This window comes from Bactrocera latifrons, unplaced genomic scaffold (assembly GCF_001853355.1).
Source record: "Bactrocera latifrons isolate USDA-ARS-PBARC rearing strain unplaced genomic scaffold, ASM185335v1 scaffold_494, whole genome shotgun sequence".
Lineage (NCBI taxonomy): Eukaryota > Metazoa > Arthropoda > Insecta > Diptera > Tephritidae > Bactrocera > Bactrocera latifrons.
In genome coordinates this window covers 41,919-51,257 of record NW_017537150.1, presented here as the reverse complement: position 1 = coordinate 51,257, position 9,339 = coordinate 41,919, and the positions used below count along the sequence as shown (strand labels likewise).

The window sequence follows — 9,339 nt, the reverse complement described above, 5'->3', positions numbered from 1 at the left end:
TTAATTATTTTATGGCAAATGAAAAAAAAGTATTTTTTCTTCTTATTCTTCTGTTATAATAATAACCATTTGTTTAGAATATATTATTTGTATAGTGGCTAATTCTAAATACAATATAGAAAAAATAATGTAGAATATTAATTAGGTCCATTACACCTACAAACTATATTACATTGCAGATAAAATTGATTTGCTATTTAATGAAAAAAGTAATTCATGTCAAATTTTGTAATGATATTTAGCCAAAGTTGCCCATATATGAACTTGATTTTGATTTTTCTGTTTGTATGGTAGGTTTTGTTATCTGACCTTCAAAATTTCTTCAACTATTGTATTGTATCTTAAAATTTTTTCGGATATTATATAATTATCGTAAGCAGTAATCCATGTCAAATTTCGTAAAGATATCACGTCAAATGGGAAAATTTTCCATACAAGAACTTGATTCCGATCATTCAGTTTGTATGGTAGCTATATGCTATAGTTAACCGATCTGAACAATTTCTTCCGATGTTGCATTGTTTCTATAAACAATAACTCATGCCAAATTTCGGGAAGATATATCGTCAAATGTGAAAGTTTTCCATATAAGAACTTGATTCCGATCGCTCAGTTTGTATGGTAGCTATATGCTATAGTTAACCGATCTGAACAATTTCTTCGGAGATTACTTTGTTGCCCTAGAAAATAATCTATACCAAATTTGGTGAAGATACATAGTCAAATGTAAAAGTTTTCCATACAAGAACTTGATTCCGATCGTTCAGTTTATATGGAAGCAATATGTTATAGTGGTCCGATATTGGCCGCTTCGGCAAATGAGCAGTTTCTTGAAGGGAAAATGACCTTTGCAAAATTTCAAAAGGATAACTTAAAAACTGAGGGACTAGTTCGTATATATACAGACGGACGGACGGATGGACGGACATGGGTAAATCGACTCAGCTCAACATACTGATCATTTATACATATACTTTATAGCGTCTCCGACGCTTCCTTCTGGGTATTACAAACATCATGACAAACTTAATATACCCCGTTCAGGGTATACAAATGTGTTTTGCTAAGTTGGCTCTCCTTGATTGCTATGCCAATTATGAGCGCGGTCTATCAGCCAATTCGTCTACAGCAGCTGCTTAGGTCGGTACACCTCATTAGTACGTTGCGATTGGATAAAAATATCAAACAAAAATTTGTCCAGAATTTTGTATTTCTAACGAAAATTCGAGTCCGAAATCATTGCGTATATTGGAAAACAAATCGTCCGGCAAGTGTTAGAGACATGGCAAGAGAGCTCGGTATATCTTGCAAGTCCGTTCGAATGACYTTGGCGCATATTTTGGGTAAGAAACGAGTTTTTGCTTAGCTTGTCCGGATAAAGCTGAAATTTGTTCAAAAAACTACCATAAATAGGTCCATTTAGACATGTTTGATCGTACGAATTGCGATCCCACAATCATGGAGATTGCAACTACCGATGAGATATAGGTTTATGAGTTTGATATGCAAACAAGTGAACAACTATCGGAATGGAAGGGAGAAAACAAGGCCGAAACCAAAAAACACGCCAAAGTCGCTCAAAGTCGAGGTGATGCTCATTGTTTTTTTTTTTCGAATTTTGTGGTTTAGTGCATCATGAATTTGTTCCGTCTTAAGGCGTTTGCGTGAGAACATCGAAAACGACCAAAATTGTGGAAGAACATTTCATTTATTCACACGATGATAATGCACCATCGGAATTGACCAAATTTAAAGCCAAAATCGCAATAAATACCCTCGATCAACCACCGTGTTCAGCAGATTTGGCTCCGTGTGATTTTTTCTTGTTCTCCGAACTAAAATTGCTCTACGTTATAAACCTTATATTATTTATTATTAATTTTCAATCAAATTTTCATATTTTCGTTTTGTATTGAGAAATTACGTTATGTATGAAGCTTATATTTTTTTTATTAATTTTCAAATATATTTATGCAAGTTGTAGTTTACATACACGGCTTTAAAAAGTTTGTTTGGGTATAGACGAATAATCACAAATTTGGCTTATCATTTTTATAAGCGCTTCCACAGAATCTTTATAAAAGTATTTGGATATGTTTCGTCGTTTATTTTTAAACTGCTTTTCATTTACACAGCTTGTTCGGTTTTTAATAGTTGTGCTTTAATAATAGTCCAATCAGCTTCGACTGTCCTGAGTTCCAATCAATTTGGTGTTTTCGCCGGTTTAGCAACAATATTCAGTTTTGTAACTTTTTTGATATGAATAAGGTCATTTTAAGCTTTAGCATTAATTTTTTTATTTATGTAAACAAAAAAAGTTTTGATATGCTATATTTAATGTTAAATATACATGGATAAAAATATTAAAAATTTATTAATTTTATAACAAATAAAAGAGTCGTAATTTAATAGAACTGGTATGGTGTATGTAAACATTTTTGGTTCACTGTAAATGAAACTCAAAATTCCATTTTCGCTTATTAGTTTTTGCAAATTAGTACCAAATCAAATTACAGAATATTTAACAAAATATGTTTAATTAGTTATGCAGCGATATTTTGTATATTTTTGAATATATTATATATAACGTATATACAGATTAAAAACAAAATTTAGATTAAAATATTAAGTAATGAGTGCACAAGTTTTTAGAAGTAGTATAGTGTTGAAACAAACAATAAAATTATATTAAAGTATAGTTTTATATCAGAAAGTTTTTAGGAGTCAGTTTGATTTTTTTAAACTACAAGTGGCCGTTGATTTAATAATGGAGAAAGAAGACGATGTGATATAGTGACTTTCCTTCAGTTTTTTATGGTTCTTTGTTCTTAACCTTGAAACGACCCTTCGAGCCATTATCGCGTAAGACGTTGCGAATTGTTTCATTAAAAACATTGTGTGTGATCATTATTCCGAAGCTGATTATTGATTTCAACCGCATTCTCACATGAACCTATCCTTATTTGCCTAATTATTTTGTCGTTCCAGTGACTGAGACAAAGACGTATTCGTCCTATCGGTTTCATCTAAGTATATTCAATTTTATGAAAAAAATTTAAGAATAATAACCTTTTTATGTTAAAAATATTAAATGTAAAAAATTTCTTGTCTTTCTATCGACAAAATATGAGCTCATCCAACCTTCGCTTATATACTCAAACACTTGATGGAATGAGCTATCGCGCGCAACTACTCAGCGAAGTGAGTTCAACGGCACGCTAATTACAAAGAATGGAAATATTAGCCGTACTATTAACAGTAATTTTAGTAAGGTACAATATTTTATTTAACATAGCAAAGAAATATTTAAAAAGTTGTGCACACAAATTTTATCAAACAAACAAAATTTTTTATGTTAGCCTACAAGCTATTCAGTCCTCAGCTGTTACTTTTTGGTAGCGATTTATAAGACAGTGCATTAATTTTTTTGTAACCTGTTAACAAAGAAATTGTTTTGTAGTGCATAGTAAATTCATTATTTATATTCTAGGTACACTATTTTTCACATCATGAAGAATAGGATAACGAGAAGTGTTGAATTTGGCTGACTGTCTACCTTTGACTGTGTGAATGATAACGTATGTTATAATTAAGATATCTTAGGGAAACTTGCTATACATTTTTCATTGGCACGCTCAACATTAATGTTCCCAACAGGGAATCTTTGCAGGGGGCGGCATGTGAATATCTCACAAACTACTAAAGCCACCACTCATAAAAGGTTTTATTGAAAACTACTAAAGGTGCCGTAGATTTCTAAATGCATTTTTTTGAAAACTACTAAAAGTGCCGTAGATTTCTAAATAATAAGCCAGAACATTCTACATGAAACAAAAGCACCTCTTAGTAACTGGTGTCAAAACTGGGCAAACGGGCGTGCTTCGCCTTTAAGTGAACACCGATATCTCAGGAGCTACTTGACAAATTTTAACCAAATATCGATAATTCATTGTGAATATCGAACAACTACCATGTCTAATTCGCATAAAATAAAATTTCAAATTCCTTATAATTAATTAGCAAACGTTGATTTATCGAAATAAAATTTACCAGAAAAACATTGTTGCTTTAAGTAATCTTTCAACCTTTTTATGGAATATGTGGACTACATTGTGTCATAAATTGATAAAATTCGGCCAAAACTTCCCCTAGCCTTCATACACCTAACAAAGATAATCTAACTTTCAGCACCCGGAAATTTTAATTCAATTCCTCGGGTAAATGATATTAAAAAAAAAATGTATCTTGGACTGTCTTCAATTACTATGCCAAATATGAGCCCGATCTGTCAACAGTTTATTTACAGCAGCTGCTTAAGTCGGTACACCACCAATATCCAACAAAGAATTTGTCAAAAATTTTGTAATTCTAACCAATTTCATATGCGGAATCGTTGATTAAAATTTCTCTAATTCCTAAATATAAAAGGCAATCTAAGTAAAATCGAGGTGAGTATGCAAAGTATGGGTGTGTTGGTTGTGATATTACTACGAAAATTTTCACAACGCTGCCATAGTCACACATTTTGAATGCGTGATAAGTTGGAGGAGGAATTKTATATGAATTATGTATTAAATATTAATTTTATCTTTGATATAATATATTAATGTAATAAAAGATATCATCAGAGTATAATTCAATATTTCTGAAAAAGTATTTTACGTTTATGAGCAAAGTATTAGCGAGGTATCAGATGAGTATCAAGTTAGTAACAGGACTCCTGTATTGCGGTAGTTATGAAGCAGCTCGAACACAGCCTACGATTTTCAAAATATATATTTTTTTCATCATGGGTCGAAACTCATCTCGTGAAGAAATTCATCGCTATTCACAAGTTCAACTATTCCATCTGCTTCTTGTGAAAGCTCTTCAACATCGAAGGATTCTTTAACAAATTTGGCACTGTAAGAAATGAGTATATATTATATAAAAAGAAAACATAAAAATTATATAAAATAAAGTAATGCATACCTTTTTAAAAACGTTGGCAATCGTTTCAGGTTTAACCATCCACCAAGCACTTTTAATCATATGAATCGCTGTCAATAAGTTGAACGATTTCTTAAATCTCCAACCGTGTTTCCTTTTTCAAGAGCAGGTAGTTGCTTCCGTACTATCATTTGGCGATAATATGCTTTAAAAGCATGGATAATGCCTTGATCGAGCGGTTGCACAATTGATGTGGTGTTTGCCGGCAGATAAAACATTTCCACATTTTTTAAAGATACTGGCTTGTGAGGAGCGGCATTATCGATGAATATAATTACCTTCCTGTTTTGACTGTGCATCTCCTTGTCAAAGGAATTTAGAATAGGGGTACATATATCTTGAGTCATCCATGCATTTTTCTGTGAAAGGTACTGTACTGGCAAGGTCTTATTTTTGAAACATCGTGGATTTTTTGGTTTTCCAATCACGAACATTTTTTTTTGTTTCCCCAGATGCATTGCAAAAAAGCAGATCGTCAGGCGCTCCTTTGATGATTTAAATCCTTAGCGCTGTAATTCTGGATTAAATTGGGTAGCAATTCAAAAAAGTCATTGGCGCGTTTAATATTCGCAGATGCACCCACTCCATGAAATTGTTTCACTGAAATGCCGTCACGCTTTTGTCATCGGTACAGCCAACGAAGAGTGGGCTCGAATTCTACATCCATCTTGACGGCCAATTATTCAGCTTTTTCCCGGAYCATAGTGCCTCATATTACTGCGCCTAATGAACGCATTTGATTACACCAAATGGTTACAGCACGGTCAATTCCTATTGAGGTGCTAAATCTGTTGCGCTTTCTGTTCAAGTTTTTCAAAGTACTTTGCGCAGAAAGTCTTTCTTTTTCACGAATTATACGATTAGTTGTTGATAGCGAACATTTATATTTAACACAGAGTATTACATTTTGACATTAATAAAGATGTGCAAACCAGAAACATCGATTACATAATAATAAAAGTGCTGCCATATCATATTACGAGCAATCAAAAATATCTTTGTTTTTATGACTGTGCCTATATAGGTAATTTTTATAGGGATATTTTAAGCTGAAAACAATTCTTGGTGCTTATATCCAAGTTGTGCTTATAAGCGGAATGCATATATCGAAAAGTTTTATGTATACTTTAAATGCGGAAATTATATGTTTTTATTTTTAGTGCTTATAAAAGAGTTGTGCTTATAAGCGTGGTGCATATATCCGATAAATACTCTATATTTCCACATCATGATTTAGTCTACATGTTTTTTATTTCTGCTTTTGAATAAAAATCTTCGCGAAATCAAATGGAGAACTTTAAAATGTTTAGCAGGAAATGAAATGAATCAAATGTCATGACCGAGCGAAATATAACAACCATTCCGATCTAAGCTGATATTCTTATTTCGTAAAAATATCAAATCTAGCAATGCGAAAGAAGGGTCAGTTCGGGTGCAACCGAACATTTTATACTCTTGCAACTTGCAGGAATCAAAGGCAGGCAGATATCTTAAGGTGGAAAATGTCAACCGTCGGATCGGAATACAAGCAAAATTTTATATACATGTACTATATATATTTAATACGCTAAGCTACATATTTATAGCTAAGTTCGGGTGCAACCGAACATTTTGTGCTCGTGCCACTCGCAGGAATGAAAGCCGGGTAGATACCTTAAKGTGTAAAATGTCAACCATTGGATCGGAATCCAAGCAAAATTTTATATACATGTACTCTAAATACTTAACACGCTAACCGACATATTCGTCATAAGGTTTGGTAGAGAAACTTAAATAATTATATGTAGTATATGGGAGTTGGGGTAGTATTGACCCGAATTTTTCTACCCACTCTTATAAGTTTAGTTGGGTTTCAATTACCAATCACATGGAGTRAAATCAGCCGGTAAAGTTGTATCTGATGTATTTAATTATATATTGAGTTATCGCGCTCTTAGCAGTTTTTAATCGCAACGTTATATGGGGACTGAGCTCGGTTATCAACCGATTTCATCCAAGTTGTTAGCTTTACCAGTTTATGGCATGTGTATATTAAATTTATTAGAGATTAGGGCCAGACCTCCTTTTAAACTTTTTTCCTACAGGTGTCCCTTGCTACTGCGATCCTATGAGCGAAATTATTATTGTATCTCTCAATTTAGTTATAGCATTTTATAGATATCCGGTTAATGGCGTTTTGTGAGGTTAGCAATGGTCCGATTACGCCCATCTACGAACTCGTTTTTGTACTAAGGAACCCGCATACTAAGTTTCATTTTTTACTCAAGTTACAGTTTGCACGGACGGATGGACAGACAGACAGTACCCCGGTTTTCAACTTTTCCCGTCATTCTTATCATTTACATATGTTTATTAAGTTCCTAATGTGGTTTTTAACAAAATGGCGGTCAACAAAATTTCAGCCTTAAATTGTTTATACAAAAAAATATTTATCGGCGAGGATAAATCTACGTTTAATTACAAAAAACAATATTTAAGAACCTCGGGTTCAAATTTTAGACTAAGCCATTTTCGGGTCATGTTGGTCACCGACTTTGAAAACACCATTTAGAGAAAAACGCGTCTAAAGTTTGACCTTGTGTTTCCAAGCACTCTGAAACGACTTTTCAAATTTGCGGGTAACTTCGAAAATATTCACTGGAACGATATGAAATTTCCTGTGTGTATTCTTAAATATATAGTATATACATAAGGAAAATAAAATAAAAAAGTATAGTATTTTTTTTATTTTATTTATTTATTTATTTATTATTTCTTATAGCTTTTTGTTTTGAAGCGATGAAATAGATTATGTCGTTTTTTTTTTGATGCAGTCGAAGACAATCAATGTCTGTTTTGCCGCCAATTTGGCGTTTTGATCGGTCCATTCATTTTYAGTAAAAGCGGCGTGTCCAGGCATCCACATAATTTTTATGTTTGTTTTCCCAATTAGTATGTTTCTAATTTGCGCAATGAGATAGGATTTGTTAGATGCATTTAGTAGAGCTGAGATTGTAGACTTGCTATCAGTACATATTAATGTTTTTAAGTTAGAGTTTTGTACTATGGATAGCGCATTATAGATGGCTGCTGCTTCTGCGGTGTATCCTAAGCTGTAATTGGGCAGGAGTCCAGCTTTTAACGTATTTCCAACGTTATCAACACTAGAAAAAGACGTGTAGAWGTCGGCCTTCGAAGCGTCAGTAAAAATGAGTTGCCAATCTAAGTAGTATTGCACAATGAGCTCTTTGAAAAAACTTTTATATACCCTGGAATTGGTGTTATTTTTATGATGTTTTTGAAGATGTAGCTCGAACGAAGATTCTTTGAGTAGCCATTATGGGGCAAAAGAAATAGACTTTTCCTCAGGTGTAGTTATACCTAGATCCTTGCTAATTGAATGCATTTAGAAACAGTGGAAGAAGTATTGGAGTTTGCATCGTCGGTCCATTTGGCTTTTACTATACCATACAGGGGGGCTGATGAATTCTGCTACATTAAGAAACTCAAATAATATTTTTTTTTTTTCAGTGTATGGAATTCATTTTTCTTTTATGCATGTTAAAGCTCATTCAATTTTATTAAATATAGCTTAATTAGTTTTAAAACTAATGGAATTTAAATGCCCCCCCTTCTCGTTGATGCATGTGCGGCATCTTACCAAAAAGTTGTTCATTACTGCTTGGAGAGTTGAGACAAGAATAGCCGCAATTGTTTCTCGAATGGATTGCCTTAGTTCATTCAAATTTGTTGGTTTTGCTTTGTAGACTTCCTGTTTGCAATAACCCCACAAGAAAAAGTCAGGAGCAGTAAGCTCAGGCGACCTGGGTGGGCAACGAAATGTGGAGTTTCTGGATATCAGCTTATTGGGAAATTTTTCGTCGCAATTCTGTAATAAGAGGTTGGGCTAGGTGAGGATCTGCCCCATCTTGTTGAAACCACACAGAGTTGAAAGAAATTCTCATTTGGCGTAATTCTGGATAGAAAAACTCTCTCAACATGCTCAAGTAACGGTCTCCAGTAACCGTAACTGACCGTTTTCTTCGAATAAGTAGGGCCTGACAATGCAACGTGATGAAACTGGACACCACACTGTGACACGAAGTGGATGCAATTCCGTCTCGTGGAGTATCTGTGGGTTGGAAGCACTCCATATTCGACAATTTTGTTTTTTTAAATCGAAATGGTCCTCGTCATGACAGGACAGTTCAACATGTTTCCATCCTCTTCCACCATTTGAAGCGTCTTTTGGCAAAATTCCAAGCGAAACGGCAAGTCTGCAGCGTTTAGTTTGTTGGCCATTTGAATTTTATATGGGAATAAGTCAAAATCTTTGTGCATAATTGACTGTAATGACTGTCTGCTTACACC

The 9,339-nt window shown here is 33.7% G+C and overlaps 1 protein-coding gene and 1 long non-coding RNA gene across 2 annotated transcripts in view; both read left to right on the top strand.

The window, feature by feature from the left end:
• Window positions 1–9,339, top strand: part of LOC108973621 (dnaJ homolog subfamily C member 16) — a gene marked incomplete at both ends in the record, with an annotated part of 147,328 nt that overhangs the window by 110,630 nt on the left and 27,359 nt on the right.
• LOC108973622 lies at window positions 4,821–5,526 on the top strand. The gene is made up of 3 exons (XR_001993740.1): window positions 4,821–4,904; window positions 5,001–5,357; window positions 5,442–5,526. It is a non-coding gene; the product is annotated as an uncharacterized LOC108973622 (long non-coding RNA).